The 16824-nt window shown below is 34.5% G+C and overlaps 1 protein-coding gene across 1 annotated transcript in view; it reads left to right on the top strand.

The window, feature by feature from the left end:
• Positions 1-16824, top strand: part of HDAC9 (histone deacetylase 9) — a 443223-nt gene that overhangs the window by 352263 nt on the left and 74136 nt on the right. The gene's annotated exons all lie outside the window — the stretch shown is intronic.

Here is a 16824-nt window from a genome sequence, read left to right as displayed (position 1 = left end):
TCTTTGCTTTCAATAGCTCATTATAAATGAAATTTAATTCTCTCATAGGTGATTCATCATTAATCTTTAGTCTTTTTCATGGGACTGGAGGAGATAGAACAACTTTCAAACATGCTCTGTTAGACTTTCAGTAGTCCTGTTTTACACACATCATTTCCCTTCAATGTTCATCAGCTCAGTGGAAGGGTTTAGTGAGCACTCACTTCTCATAATTGGATAAATGATACATGTCTGACAAGAGATTTCAATTAGTGAAAGCTGACAGGCTGGAAAGCCAGTGAGACAACTTCCATATCGGATCACATCCAAGAATTTTAGTTTGAAGAAATGCATTTGCCTTATGTAGATTGAGTTCTGTTCTTTACAAAATACATCACAAAAAGCATAAAACACACTTTTGCTTTATTTTCTGAAGTACTCCTGTGTTGTCCACAAAATAATATGCCAAGGATCTGATAAACAGCATACCTGAATTGAAAGTCCCAGACACAGAAATGGCCCAGCACATTCACAGTGTCACACAATCATTCTGGGAAAAAAATCTTTATGAGTTTTATTTACAGCATTTGCCTGCACTTAAAAAAAAAAAAAAAAAAAAAAAGGTAGTGGCAAATTTAAAATCCTATATACCTCAACATTGCCTCAAGCACTTTCCAAGATCTTTGTTGTCTTTCAATGTATTATTCTTTGTTGAGATTTTATGGAATTGAGAAGACTACATGGTTCAAATAACTGATATTAATATCTGATATTAATGTCTGATATGATCACCCCAGATTTCTTGGTCTGGATGCAACATAAGCAAATAATGATATAGGTAATGTGACCACGTTAGCACTGTGGAGAATGATGGTCTATGAAGACTCATACAAATGACTACAACTGTAACTGGAATCCCTTCTGTCCTGACGACAAATACTTGGGTTTTAAAAATCTTTTCAAACATATTCATTGCAGTTCTAGTAAAAGGCACACTCATGAGCAGTTTGAAGCAGCTCATACTACTGTTAAGCATTTTAGTCTGCTTCAGAGTTAAAAGGAATTTCAATCTGCAAATGTTTTGCCTTGCAAAATAGCACTATTCAGAAAAATAAAATACATGTAGACTTCTACACAATGACTAATCATTTGCAGGCATACCACTAAAACAAGTGCTTAATTATACTTTTTAAAAGCAAATAAATTCAATGTAAGAATAAAGTTATCCTTTAAAGAATTGCTGATGGTTGGAAAATTTAATATATTTTAAATTTTAATAATAATAAGTAATAACTATTATTATAAATAATTTCAAACTTAAATAATTTTAGATGCACAATTAGTATTCCAATTAATGTGGGCAAGAGCTTATTGTTAAATAGTCAACTGCTATTTTTAATTTTTTTCTAGAAATATATGCTATTGACTAATTACAATACGTGCTGCCATGCTTCCATTTTTCCAAAAGTACTTGAACAACAGGAAGTGTTTCCTTATGTCCTAAGCTCCTTTTCAGCAAAGATGGTCTTTGTACCATCTGTAACACTTTTGATATGGATTTTTTTATGACTATTGTGGCATCAGTGAAGAAAAGAAATTTGTAGCATGAATACAAATAACTATAAATTATGCAAGATAAACCAGATACCCATTTTCTCTGGGTTTGCTTGTAGTGATAGGTAAATTTACAATTACTAATGATGAGTCAATCTTTCAAACAGAATCTATTCCTTCTATTATCCAAAATACCATAGATGGTGTAACATGCATTATGAATTTGGCCAGGACAGAATTACAAGATTATAGTCAGGAATGAGAACTCCACAGTGCAATCTTATGCCGTAGACAGGACAGAAGGTAGAGTCTGGGAGAAAACCAATATGAGGCCTAGTAAACAAGCCAGCAAGTCAACTGTTCAGGAGCTGCAACAGGTCAATTTATATGGAAGTATATAGTGAAATTTGTAGTTAGGAAAATGAGCGTGTTATTTTTTTAAATAAATTTATTTTAGAGACAGAATTATGTAGATGTTCTTAACAAAGAGATGGGGAAAGCATTGGATATCCTCATTTTTGAGAAGAGGAAAATGAAGAGACAAAATTGAGTGGTTATCTCTTCATATTAACTCCCCAGCAGGCAGAAAACTTATACAAGATTAAGTCCCTAGCAGAGGCAGGACAGTGTGCTGTCTGAGGTCCTTTCCATCATATTGAAGATGTCAGGAAGTTTGCAGGCAGACGGAGCTGAACTGGAGAGCGAGTAGTTGAGGCTTCCTGGTTTCCAGCAACTTGGAAGCTTGATTATTTGAGTCCTTAGGAACTGAGCTTCCAAGAAGGTCCACATAGCTTTTGCGTTCTAACCAGCAGAATCCTTGTATCTTCCTAGAATTGCACTAAGCACTGATTTGAAGTTTCTGCAACCATGATACTAGATAACTCACTACTTCTTTATTGAGTATTGTAAAGATTTGCTGAGGTATTGCTCTATATGTGATGTATTAGACATCAGGAATTGTTCTTAAGGAATATACTTCTTCAACTGTATGAGCATTTATACACACACATAAATACATGTAGTAAATACATGTAGCTGAGTATTTGTAATTTTCAGCTGCAAAAATGACTAGATAGATCTATTTGAATTAAATCCTGTTGTTACTTAATGAGATTTCACTTCAATGTCTTCCTCCAAACTATCCTAGAAAATATTTCTGCATTTGGGGGGAAAAAAAAACAACAATTGTTGTATAAAAATTCAAGACAGTTGAAGATGAGTTAGAACCACATCACAGAGTAATTACTTCAACAAAATATGATGGCTTCTGTGGGACACTAGTAGGAAACTGGACACTGGTTTCAGTCTGCCATTTAGTTGTCTGTGCTACATGGTTCTTCTTGTGCTTTTAAACTTTTTTTGTGTGTGTAAATTCAAATTTAAATGGTTTTAGATGTGTTAAAGATTTTATTTATAAAGTTGAATTTCATTTCATTTATGTTCAGTTTCCAATAAGAAAATGTATTTACTCTTGTTAACTATGAGAAGGTAGTAGAAAATGTAAGAGGCAGAAGTTTCTGTAGAATCAAATAGAAGTGCATTATTTAATTTTGCCAGAAAAGTCTTGTTTGATATTTAGCATAGTGAAGCAACTGTTTTATCTTCAGAATTCCTTGAAAAGAATGTTTTTTTCCTGAAGGATATTCATGTCTTCTTTTTCCTTATGATAATAAAAATGAACAGCTCCTTATCAATATTTTCAAGGCCTTTGGCTCTAGAGAGTTATGTTTCATCATTTAATTCCATCTATTTAAGTGAATTTTGTTTTAATCTCTTTGAAAACATAGAAGATTGTTGCTGTTTATTGAGATGACGATTCTACACTTCACTTTATGAGAGTGTAATCCACACTCTTCTGCCAGCAGCTATAGAAAAAACAAGAGGGATGTTCAGATATTAATGTTCAAATAATTGCTTTCTTAAGCTACATGTTATACCATATGCTTTCAGTAAAGGAGGCAGAAGGTCTGTGTTGTACACACATGCATGTACATGTATGCACTCAGAGTTTACAGATGACAGAAGAAATCTGTTTGTGTAGAGCAAAATATAGCAGATGCTGGAGGAAATGGAAACAAATGTGAGAGCTGAGAAGGGTGAAGAAAAAGCAAGAGACAGAAGGAAACTGAGTGTGCCTTCCAACTGCTTTGTACTGCTTTTATTCAACAAAGGAGTTGTAAATTTAGTTTAACCAGCCAGTATGCTCTGGCTGTTTTGCTCTACTCGAGAGTAGCGTAAAACAGCCACAGCATATCAGTGAACCTGGTCATAAAAGCTTATATAAAATGAAATGTGTGTGTGTTTCTTGGAATCTTTAGAAATAGCTCATGACAATATTATATTTGAGGTTGATTATTAGCAGTCATGTGTATGATTTTAATTTAATACAGTGAGCAAATTTAAAAGGCATAAGTGACACTAAGGAGGAGTTAGGAATGAACTTACATATCCATGGTTTAATTGTAAATACAACACAAAATTTATAAGTATTTCAAAATAATTATTTCTTTAAAAAAAGAGAATTCAAAATCAAAATCACGTTTGAAACCAATTATGTTGAAGTCTAGAAATGAAGGAAAATAAGGGCATACAGAAAATCTTCACTTCCTGTCAGATAAATTATTTTGGTAGAAAGTAAATATGTTTAAAAATCACTGTGGTCTAACCCCTGATAAAAAGTATTTAGAAATGTTCATTTCAGTCTTATAATCTTACAGGGCATAATTAAAATTATTTCAGAAATTACATGGATGTATAATGACCTTTTTTTGGGTGTTAGTTTTGTATTTCCTGATCTGGTGATGTTCTATTTTGATATTTATTGTGAAAAACATTTTAAATACATTTTTGTTCTTTTTCAAATATATTCTCCTTACTAACTCTGTTCTGAACATATACTATTTTTGTTTTTTGTTGATTTTTTTTCTTACTTTTAAAGTCACAAATTCATATATGCACTCCAAAAGGAAACTCAAAGGAATATTAGCGTGTTTTATCTATACTGTTTCATGTAAGTACAGATAGTAGATATTTGTATACATTACTTTAATTTTCCCATAAATTTGCTTTTATAAAGTTTTGTTTGCCACAGAACTGGATATAACAACTTTAATCACTTTTGTATGTGTTAAGATTCTGTATTCACTTAATCTTTTGGTACTGAGTTTCCTGGTCTTATGTATGTGTGTCTGAAAAGAAAAATTCCTTTTTTATCTTAAATCTCTGGTTTTCCAATTTCATTAAAAATACATGTGTTTGTGTACTATGTGAGTAGATGAAATGTATGCTCTTGCCTATGCACATCTATCATTTTAAACATGTTTGGATTCCCCTCACATTCTTTCTTATTTCTCTTCTCTGAAAAGTCAGCATTTCTTGTGTTTTTGATCTCTCTTTATTTAGAAATATATCTAGTTTTTTATGATTGCAATTGCTCATCTCTTCTATACTCTAGAAGTAAGCTTAATGTACCACATGAGGGCGAACCATCGATTTATATTATTTTGAATATTATTATGGCTTTATTTTACATCCCCCTCTGCAATATACTCTAGTTCTCTGAACAGAAACTCTGGTTTCTGATAAATAAAACAAAAGAATGTGGGAGTCAAAAATCAATATTTTTCCTAGTGGTACCTAGCTTTATGTATAGTAACTCATAGAACAGTGGTATATTGTTATAAATTTTAATGAATTCCACTAAGAACAATTTTGAGACAATAATTCTAAGTATTCATAGCTTAATGCTGCCATTTCTATGACTACAATGTCCAGAGACTGCTGATAAGGTTATATTATGGTCTAAAACCTATGTTAAGATTCAGAAATGTCAGTTTCTCTTTCTAGAACTTGTAGTGAAAAGAGATAAAAACACAAAATGTGGGAAAGGAAACAAAAAAGACAAATTAGCTGCTCAGCCTCATGAGTCACAAAAAAACAGAAGTTATAAAGACCCAAGATCTTCAGAACCTTAATCTGCTGTGTTATCAGAGAATTCCATTGGCAGTCAGCTCAGACTAGCAAAATGCCATGTTTGTATTAACTAATGGAAATAAAAATTTTATTTCTCAATATTTTATAATAACTGGTAAGAATTACCCCAGAAATTGTTATCTTTAGTCTATTTGTGGACAGCAGTAGGTTCAACACTTCATAAAGAAGAAGGCAGAATCTCAGCCATATCTGCAAGAGGCAAGTAATGATTTACCCAAATGAAGATGGATGTTATGAAAAGTGCTAATTTACCATAATCCTGCTTTCTCATGTGTATAGTACAGCTTTATGCAGAAAAATATAGTTGAATAGAACACAGTTATGGAAGTTCTAGAAATTGTATGTAATGGTATCTGTATGTAGATAGATAGTTTGCTATCATCCACAGCATTCTACAGAGCTGTAAGTTAGAGTTACAATCAATTGTAAATTTCTGAGTTTGTCAGCTTCTACCAAATGTTGTTATAAGATGGGTATATCAATCAGAGGACTTTCTTTTCCATTCTGTCACATAAAATGTCTGAGCAGTATTCAAAGAAAGGTGCATGAAACACCAAAAAAAAAAAAAAAAAAAAAAAAAAAAAGCAGTTTTCTTTTTCCTGAGCAGTTCCATTTGAAAAATTTGGGAAAAGGTTGAAGATTTTTGGAATATTATTTTAAAAATCTGCTTAGAACATTAGTTCCATGTGTAAATATCCAGTAGTCTATGGATCAGTGGCATTGGTAAAGCTTTTCATTGTGACTTTTTTTGGGAATAATGATAAATTTTAATGTTATCTTTATCTTGACAAAAGTTCTGAGCATGCAGATTAGTATTCTATTAGTATTTATTAGTATTGGCATTGTTTTTGGTAGTGGTATTGGTAGTATTAGTACTAGGGTTAGCACTGATAGAGAAAGTCTCCTTTAGGATATTGATAAGCAGAGTTAAAAGCACTTGAAACTCAAGCATAAACAGCTTTTCAACATTTTGTTATACTTCAGAGTTCACCAGCAAACTAATCCTGGCAGCACTGTTTATATCCTGCAACCCTTTGTTCTTCCTCCTTCTTTATTTTTATTTGGAAAATCTAACTTCTTCTCACCAAACTCCTCTACATTTTCACCTCTACTGTACCAGGATTTTAAAAACTATGTGTGATGCTCCTTTCGTGCACTGGAACTAGAGAAATGAAACCTTTTGTTACATAAATTAATTAGTGCCAACTTACCTTTCTACAGATGCACAGCTTTATTGACATGGCAGAAAAGGGGGTGGAGGAGAAAGGATAATAAAATATGGAATGTGTCAGGTTTATGTGGTTCAGGTTAAAAACTTTTTGATTAAAACCTAAGCTGTGCATGGTCTGTAGTTTAAAAGTGCCAAAAAGTACCTGATCTCTTCTGCAGTAGAAAAGTTTCCCAATTTTTGTCAAGTTAGAAAGATGAAAGAATAAAAGTGCATGGATAAAGAATTGTCAAATATTTCGATGAAAAGATGAGAAATACCACTAAAAACATCCTGGAATAAATTAAAAAGCTGGGAGAGAAGATATTTTTACTCTAACAGTCAAAATATCTGTGGTATTTGAAATAGAGATCAATCTTAGGTCTGAATTAGAAGTCCTAATCACTCAGCAACACTGAGTGATTGTGTAGATGTCCAGCCTCAGTTTAAATTTTGTTGGTTTATAATAACTTTTGAGAACTACACTATAGCCTGTAAAAAATATCCACATGTTCTCTGCTGGAACAGCTCCAGACTATAACAGAACCACTAGATTGCACCCTGGTGCTTTATGTATTGTTTAATTGTTTTCCTTTGGTGGGTATTTTTATTAAAAGCCCATTATCCAGAATCAGACAGAAGTGTTGTTACAAGAACAGCAGAAACAGAGGCCTTTCAGCTACACAGTTGTTATTCATGTCTTCTTTAGCCAGCTTAGCTAATGAGACCTCCACTATTCTTTTAGTTCTTCAAGAAAAAGAAACCAGAGTTTTTATTTTCCTTCTTTCAAACATAAATTGGATTGTGAGGTTGTGTGCATGCTCACACACTTGGTGTGTCTGTATAAGATTGTGTAGATACCTCTGGGGCATGTCTGTGCTTATAGATGTTCACATACTTTTGCATCAGTAACTCCTTGGATATATTTCTAATATCTAATGATTTTGTGTGCCTATGATACTCTTTGCTTGTAAAGAAATTAAATTAAAGAACAAGTCTTTTTCATAATAATAATAAAAAAAAAAAAAAAAACAAGAACACATACTCTAGCATGTAAAGTGCCAGTAAAATAGAAAAATCTAGCAAGACACAAATTTTGAAATCCTGAGTTATGCTGAGTAGCACTCTGCTCAGTGCTGCAAGATCTTATGGGGTTTCATGTTACTGTTTGTTGCTGGAGCCCCAATTCTGAGTATGTTATTACTTTTTTAAGTGAGTTCTTAATCTTGCAAAAGAGATGTTTAAAACTATGAAAACATATATATCTTAAAAATAGATATCTAATGAAAAAGTTCAGGGAGGCCTATGATTCATGATTATGTGGTATTAGCACTGCTTGAGCCACCAGTAATGCCATTAAATCAATACAGCTTCGTGAAGAGTAGATTGTTACTCAGAGTGAGGGAATCTATCAGACTTCAAACTCCTACAAGTAGTATAAGAAAAAAATCTCATTCATGGAGTAAGTAACCATGTTTGGCATGTGTTTGTATTTCTTTCTTTTCTTTTTTTTTTTTTTTTAAGGAAAGTTAAGCCTTTGTCTTGTGATCAAAAATACTTAACTTTAGGTCTTCTAGGGTCTGCTCTGCACACCATCATTAATTAATTAATGGCTAATATGTAATGTTGCTTATATTCAACAGTAAATTCTTGCAAGAGTCATCATAGAAAGTTTGTGAAACCAAAGGCTGTTCACCAATAAATGTGACAGGATCTGGTCCTAGATAATTTGACTACACTTAGCATGACTGAGTAATTAAATCTTTCAAATTATATGCAAACACTCATGATTTATCATGGCCTAAAACAAACAAAGCTTTTAAAGTTTGTCTGACTCATTTACCACTGTCTTTCTAGTCATAGTATATTGGGTGTCAAAATAAAATTACCAAAATTCTGAAGGTATTAAAAATTCACGAAAAATTAAACCAAAAAGATTACAGTGCATTCATTATAACTGGGCTGAAAATAGTTATGCCTTGGGGAAGGCATAGCTGGGGAAACAGTTTAGTTGTTTTTTCTGTGTCATGCTCAGTGTACATTCGTGTCAGATAATATAAAATAGGGGACTGAAAGAAAAAGGAAACTTATTTGGTCCTTTTTTCCCCATCAATAAATCCTCTGGTCTTTGCTACTTTCTTTCTCCTCTGCTGGGTGTGGTGTGAAATACTGAGTAGAGCTGACTAAAGACAGCAGTTCCAGTAAGTAGCAACTGTCCATGGTTTTGACATGCAATTTTCTTTTACACTGGAACAAAAGCAAAACAATTTGAAAACTTCCAAGAAAACAGCTAAGTGTGTGTTTCAAACCCTTTCGTGACTGTGTTCATATCTAGCCTCATGGTGAGGATATCACTCTAGGAAGCAAAAAACTCTAAGTGAAAAAAACTCATCCCTGAATTATTAAAAACAATTTTTCTTGCCTCGTTCTTACAAACCAGGGACTTGAACCTGACCTTATCACATCAGAAGTTAATGCCTTTACTGTCAAGCTATTTGAAATGTTTTTTCTTTTCCATGCTCTGAAAAAGGTTGCCCTCTGCAAAATATTAGGGATCCACACATATGAAATGATTCTATTTTAGTAAAAAGATATATGTCATGAAAAAGTTACACATTTCATCATGCATTATTAATCTGACAGGAGAGTGCCTCCTTATTGCCAATTAAGAAGTTTACAGAGTAATAAACTATTGTTAAACCTCTGCAAGAGCTTCAATTCCTACGTGACAGCGACTTCTCAATCCCCATGCTTTGTTAACATCTGCTTCACTCCATTTGTGATCAGCTTTCTATGAAAACAGGTTCCCTCTGGATCTGAAAATTACAATTTATCACCCACCTATTTTCTCTTCTCTTATTCATCTATTTAAATTTGAATTCCTCTCATAAGAGGGTATTGTCACTGATGATACAATCATGTTTCATTGAAAAATAGAAGTAATATTAAGCTCTCTGTCACCCTCTCCTTTCTCCATCTCTGCCTCAAAACCACTGAGTTTACAGATTGCTGTCTGTCCTACAGTTCTGCTCTAGACCTTCTTCAGATTAGAATCTCAGCCTTCCTTTCCTCTGAAACAGTGCTATATTTCCTATATGCAAACAGTAGCTGAGTTTGTACACTGCTGAGTTCTCCAGGATGTATAGTCAGGAGCCACTTACACAGGAGTCATCTTTTTGTTCTTTATTTGCAGTCTAATACAATGAGGTTACTGCGCACAACAGTAGTTCCAGTATAATGTATGTTATTATTAAGAATAATAGTAAGATTTATAGAGTTAAAAGATTGGTTTGGGAGATGTTTTTGATTGGTAGAAATAAGAAGGGAGGTAGGCTGTCTGCAATCTGCATCACATTGCATGAGAGGTACACACACCCAGCACTGGGGACATTGGCTGAATACGGCACATGGGGTCATGCAAGCTGGTGGCTGACATTATCCCTTCAAGTCCTCAGATCTGATACAGAGAGGGTGTCTTCCTAGGACTTGAAAGGTGGAGATGGAGGGATTGAGACCTCTAGACCAGAAGAAAGATGTGCAGTTCTTTGCTTTCCTTGTGAATGAACCGATTTTATGTGGAACAATGTAATGTGGTCCTTTATTCTGGAATTGCTCTTGTGTCAGTGAGACATATGGATATGGTACTGGTAGGATTCAGTCCTCCAAACAGGCTTTGGAAGTGTGCTCCTGTTTGTTTAGCTCAAGAACACACATATTGCTCAGTATCACTGCTGCAGTGTCCATGATCTCATTGAGCCCATAAGTATGTCTATCTTGTTGACATCTGGGGAAACATGATTATCAACAAAATGTAGAGGCTGTTGTACACTGCAACACTTCAAATACAACAAGATTATTAAGGCTAGAATGTAGAATGTCACTTACAGAGTTTAAGCGAGATATAAGACCTTCCTGAGTTTCTATTATAGTTTTATTTCCAGCACTATTCTTTAACAAACTAAATAAATTACTGCATGTATTGGACCTCTGAGGCTTGGGGCAAAGAATGGAAAAATTATTTACAAAAGCTTGAAAATATTTAATCACTAGAGGCAGGGGGCAACTGTGTTTTAATTAGCAGTTCCTCAGGCTATTGGCTGGCTGGAGGCTTTCTCAAACAACCACACAAACGCACTGAATAGCTGTTTGCCAGCCTTAGGGTCAGGCCTGAGATGAAACAGATAAGATAATTGGCTCTAATGAAATCCAGAAGGCCTTGGCTTTCTTGTTTGAGCTTGGATTTGAAAAGTGCGTGTGGAAGTGAGGCTTAATTCAAACCAGTCCTGAACTAGGCCCATTTTTCAGTGACTTTGATATTGTTTGAAGTTCTGAAAGTGTTCGCCACACCACTAGCCTGCTGGGCTGGGCCTCCCCGGTCACCTTAATTACTGAGCTTTATTGCTGACTTTACTACACAGGAAAGGAGCCATTATATGTTCCATCAACATCAGCTCTCCTCAGATTGGAGGAAAGGGCAGGGTGAAAGGCCACTGTAGGAAGGCAAAAACTTCACTTTGAGGTAGTCAGATCATTTACCCGTGTTAAATTTCACTGTGCTATGTGCATACATTCCTCAAAACACAGAAGCCCAATTTCCATTTTTTTTAGCAAGTGATTACTTTTCAAAACATTTTGTTTGTGTCTGATTAGCAGGAGGGGACATTTATTCTTAGAGGTGGAAAAGAAGGCAAATTTTAACAAACGCCTAATTAATCATCACAGAGGAAAGGAATCTAGTTAAAATCTGTAATAAAGAGAAATTGTTCTTAATGCTTCTTTGAAGTGGGAATAAGCGAGGAAACCCCTACAGTGTGTTTGCAGACTTGACACCCTACAGAACTTACTCCTTGCAACTAGCCTGATATCTTGAGGGTAACTTGTAATGTGCTCTGCAAAAATAGAAGGGTGCCTGTGAAATACTGTAATGGCAAGCAACAGTTGAGGTATTTTAGCAATGTTAGTTCTAAGTTATTCTCTTCATGATAATTATTTTCAGAGTTTGGTCCTAATTTCTCTTTAGCTGCTCCAGCTGGTGGTGCTGCTGGAAAAAAAAGAAACTGGGTGAACCCATGTGCATGAATGAATTTTCAGATCTGGACACTGTAGTGGAAGAGATGTCTGTTGGGTGTAAGGAGTCAGTGTCTGAGACCACGGAAGTTCCTAGGAAGTTCTGCCGTTGGGAAACCCAGGACAGATCCCACAAATGCTTAGCATGTGGCTGAATGTTTTTATGTATTAATTCCATGCTCCCTAACCAGTTGGGCTACTAATCTCAGCACAGCTACACATGTGCATTAATGTTTGCAGGATTGGGCCTCCCAAGTCTAACTGCCCAGTTTGCACCTGATCCCGTATTACCAATACTAATATATAATAAAAGAAATACTGATGAATATTACTTGCTGGTGGGAATCAGTCTGTGAAGTTCAGATCAAGGTGCACAAACTGTATTTCCATGAGCTTGAGAGGAAAATCAGAAAAGACCAAAAAAATCAGTTTCATTTCTGTCTCCTTTTCATTTCCTTTGTTGCTTTGTTTTGTTTTGCTTGTTTGTGGTGCTGTTTTTTTTTTTTATTGCTGTTGTTTTTAAGAAGCTAATAGTCTTGCTTTTCTTAATAGCTTGAACGTGTCTTCATTAAAATTAGAAATGTCACAAAGATGCTTTCTGCAGAGTATACTGCCCTTTCCTTAAGACAGCAGTTTCACAAAGAAGACTGCTATAATTTGAGATAGTTCCACCTTATGTTATTTTATGAATAATATCTGTGCTGTAATGCACATTTTTCGTCTGTATGCCAGAAGATTTTTTAAACAAAGGATTCCTATTTAAGAAGCCTGAAGGTTTCTTGTTTTTCTTCCCTTTCATATGCCCTGTCATTTTAACACATTTTATGTTAGTAGAATGGTGAATTGGTTATACACTTTAAAGAAAAGCAGCGGGTTTAAGTTTTTTTATCAATATTTTGTGAAATTTTACCTGTTAAACCCATAGCTAGCATCACAGGGAGCTAGTTATATGTATATTGACACACATTTTATTAGCACTAGGCTAAGACAAAATACCTTTTGAAATAATCATAATTCATTGCAATTATCAGAAAACAATGATTTCCCTTCTAATATAAATGGTTGTTTTGAGAGAAAATAGTAGTGTAGGTGTCATAGTGTGAGAGTTCCTGTGAACAATATTTCCAGATTGATAGATGTTCTGCTCTTTATTTAACTGTAGAATTTGTTTGCTCTCATTTTTAATAACTAAATCAAAAATGAAAACTTCCTTCTTGATACTGTGCTTGTTAAGAGACAGTTTGCTATCTGAAACTCTTAACAAAACTATGTAGAAAATTTGCTGTTTTGAGAAATCAAGATTTTTTTTTTTAACGGAAGAAGCAGGGCAATGATGTGCCACTGAGAAGGTGTAGGTGTAAGTCTTCTGTGTCTGAGTGTACTGTCAACTACATTTCCCACATTTTGTGGAAATAATGGGATTTAGGGGAGCATATAAAGTGATATAAAGATATTACGGTATTTTGGAAAAGATTTATTGACTGGGAGAATTGGGACTACATAATCTATTAGTGATTTAATTCATGCCTTACGCGTATGCCTAATGATGTCTTAAAAAAAAAAAAAAAAAGGGAATAAGCATATGAAATCTACTCGTGATTTAATCTGACCTTTGCACATCTGTCTGCAAACGTTATACAGTTAAGCTTGGGTGTTTGCCGTAAGTCATGCAGGGGATAGTGACTGAGGAAGCATTTTATTGCAGGAAAGAATTCCCTGGATGCCTAAGCCACTTATTCTTAATGTTTCCAACAATGTTTTTAAGGTGGTAGAATGTTCATTACTAAAAAGTGTATTTTTAATATAGAGCTGAGGGCCATGTACTTTCATAATTTGCATCTTATGGTTTGGTTACAATCATTTGTAAATATGCAATTAAAAAAAAAAAAAAGAAATCCTAAGAAAAATATTCATAAAGTATCCATTATCTGATGTAATAGTGTTGTGTTATGTATTTCCAAAATACTATAGAGACCACACAGCAATTCACTGGCTGAGCCAAGACTACATCTTGGGCCCCACTGTTTTCACTAGTTCTGTGAAATTTCTGCATTTTTAAAATAGGGTTTAGGAAAAAAAAAGATTGTTAAATATCATTATTTTGTAAATCTATTGCCATTTTCTTAAAATAGATTTTAATTTTCCTTTTCATTATTCTTTCTATGTGTCATTTTAGAAAGCGTGAAGAGGTGACTTGATCTAGTAGGGTTCAATAAGTTACTTTTAGATGAAGTGATCATTACATGTTTCAGCAGCACTGTATTTTGTTGTTCATAACGTTATTTTTTTAATTCTCTGATAATAAGAAGGTAACTGGAAGATAACTGACATTAAGAAGATTTAACTGGATGCTGATGGTTTATGTATTTACGTTATCCTGGATTGCTTTCATGCAAACCATTAGTTGCACTGGTGGCAAACAATGGAAGAGTTAATAAGGATATTACCTAACTAGTATATACCTGTGGATTTTGACTGTGACATTTCATTACTGTAATCACTAACAATAGTGAGAATAGTTAACTGCAGAGGACTTTTGTAGATGATTACAATAGGTATGTAATTCTTTGGCTGAGGAATTCAGCTGGGATCCATTTCTCATATCATGGTATATACTATATTCTCTTAGATTACTTGTGTGTGATGTGGGAGATCAAAGGATTGTACTTTTATTTCTGTGACCACAATAAACTTGAAAAGAATGAAAGGAGATCGTTGTGAATATCATATAAAACAAATGGGGCTTAATATGATTTGAGAAAATGACAATTAGAAGAAAAATGAGGATATCGTACTTCTTTATCCTTCTTAGTTGTAGTGTGAAGTCTTGCACCTGCTTGTTAGCAAGGTCAGATTTAGGATTATGAAAAGAAAGGGAGTGCTTTTACTTGTATTTTTTTCTCCTAATGCCTCTGGTGCTTTAATTTAATTCATATGTACAGTATTCCAAAATAACTATGGTGATTGATAGTGTTGTAATAAAACACAGGAACATACACACAAATTTAATGTTTCTTTAAAGATTTAAAAGCCTTCGCTTTGCATTCTATTTATAATTGAGCTTAAAATATTTTTAGCAGAAATAAAATTCTATTTTAACTATAACATATACCATTGTTTTGAATTTGCAATCAAACGTCTCTTAGTCATCTTTAGAAGTGACTAATATTTCGTGCCTTTGATACTTAAAAACCAAGCCATTTTTATTTAATGGAAACTATTGTATAATTGTAGTTCCACACTATTTATGCCACGTTAGGTTATGCAAGAATTGTGAAATAAACAAAGTGCTAAGTCTTGTCTTGTCCATGTGTTATCTTTGTAAAATTCAGATAATTATTGGTATAAACTATTATAATATTAGCTGCCCAGTTTGGACTATAATTTTTGCACTGAAAAATCAGCAGTGTACAAGTCATTAAGAAGAAACAGAACATTCTGCCTGCTGTGTAGAAACAATTTGTACTAGTACCTTAAAGGAATATGTGGGAGGCAGTCTCAGATTTTGGGATCTCAGTTGAAAAATTTGATTATCCAATTGTGATTCACTTCCTTATGTCCTTTCTACTTTGAATATGAAAAGGCATGACTTTATACTTGGAAGAAGAAGGTTGAGCTCCTCTGCTGTCTGTCCTTGTCTGCACCAGTACCTCAAGACTGGCTGGAGAATAGCATCAATGGAAAGGTTCTTAAAATGATTTATCTGCAGGAGCTTTTGATTTACTCAATAGTATCAATGCAGTTGTGATTCATGGCTTCTTACTTCACTTTAGGTTACAAATAAAAGCTGGCATGCAAACAGAGAGGATTTTGGGGCCAAGATCAGACATGCAACCATTTATCTACAATGTTGGCATCTCCATATGAGCAAGATGCCCAAATACCCACAGTGATTCAGTCAGCTAAACTGAGGGAGCTGTGTACTTACATTTAAGCAGGGATATACACTGCTTATTTGAATAATTTTCTAGTCTTCGATGTCTACTCACTAGGACCTTGATTCAGCTTTGAAAACACATGTCCAGTACCATGCGAGAGGTGTTCAAGGAACTGATGTTTACTGTTATGGCAGACAGCTTTGGCACAGGATTTCTGTGAGATCTGTTCCTTTTCACATTGTCAGCAGGTGGCCAAGAAGGATTCCTGTGTATCCCAAAAGCTGCTGAATACCTCTGCACGGGTAACTGAGATGAATACTCTGTCTCCATGAAATATAGTGAAAGTGTAGATCCTTAGCTCACATTTAGAACCCTACATTTGCATTTGGGTGCCATTCCTGGTTAAATCAATCTCTATTATAGGTTATGATTATGGACATTCTTCTAGGAAAATTCAATTAACTGGGATTTCATCCCAGTCTAGTTAAAGATGTTGTCCTAAGGTAGTGTCTTGCAGTATGCCTACGCTTCCATACCTTCAAAGGAGGAGTAGATGTGCTCAATCCAGCTTCAAGCTACCCATGGAATGCCTGCAGCTGTAATTCTCATGGACTACACGTGCTAATTGGTTTTTCCTTTACTACACTGTGCCAAAATGTAAACAAATATCCTGTAACTAGTTCATATCTGTCTCCAAGTTTCAGGGTAATACAGTGCACTGAGATAAATTTCCTTTTGTTGGGAATGTAACAGACTGTATGAAACAGTGCCTCTATGGCAAAAAGTTTTTTGGTATCCCAGCTGTCTCATTTTAAATCTAGCACAGATGTCTTTGCTTCATGCAGCAGTGCGCAGTACAGTCATATCCCTAAACAAGGTTATCCACTTCAATTTATTGATGAAGTGGGAGGTTTGCCACTTCGGCTGTACATTTTTTGTTATATCCTTGTATTGCACCTTCCATAGCCAACACTGTTGGCTGCATTTAGACCTAAAAGCATGATAATAATAGTCATGGATGAGGTTGTACTTTAGTCAGGTTGTACTATATACTCCTAAAGAGACTACCTCTCAGCAGTAACCCTTTCCAGAAATTCAGAGCTGATAATATTTATGAGTGTTTGGAGCAGTTGAAATGTTGGCTAG

Source organism: Lagopus leucura, unplaced genomic scaffold (assembly GCF_019238085.1).
Source record: "Lagopus leucura isolate 7727_CA_CO unplaced genomic scaffold, USGS_WTPT01 Super-Scaffold_100157, whole genome shotgun sequence".
Lineage (NCBI taxonomy): Eukaryota > Metazoa > Chordata > Aves > Galliformes > Phasianidae > Lagopus > Lagopus leucura.
This window is presented reverse-complemented; position numbering and strand designations above follow the sequence as displayed.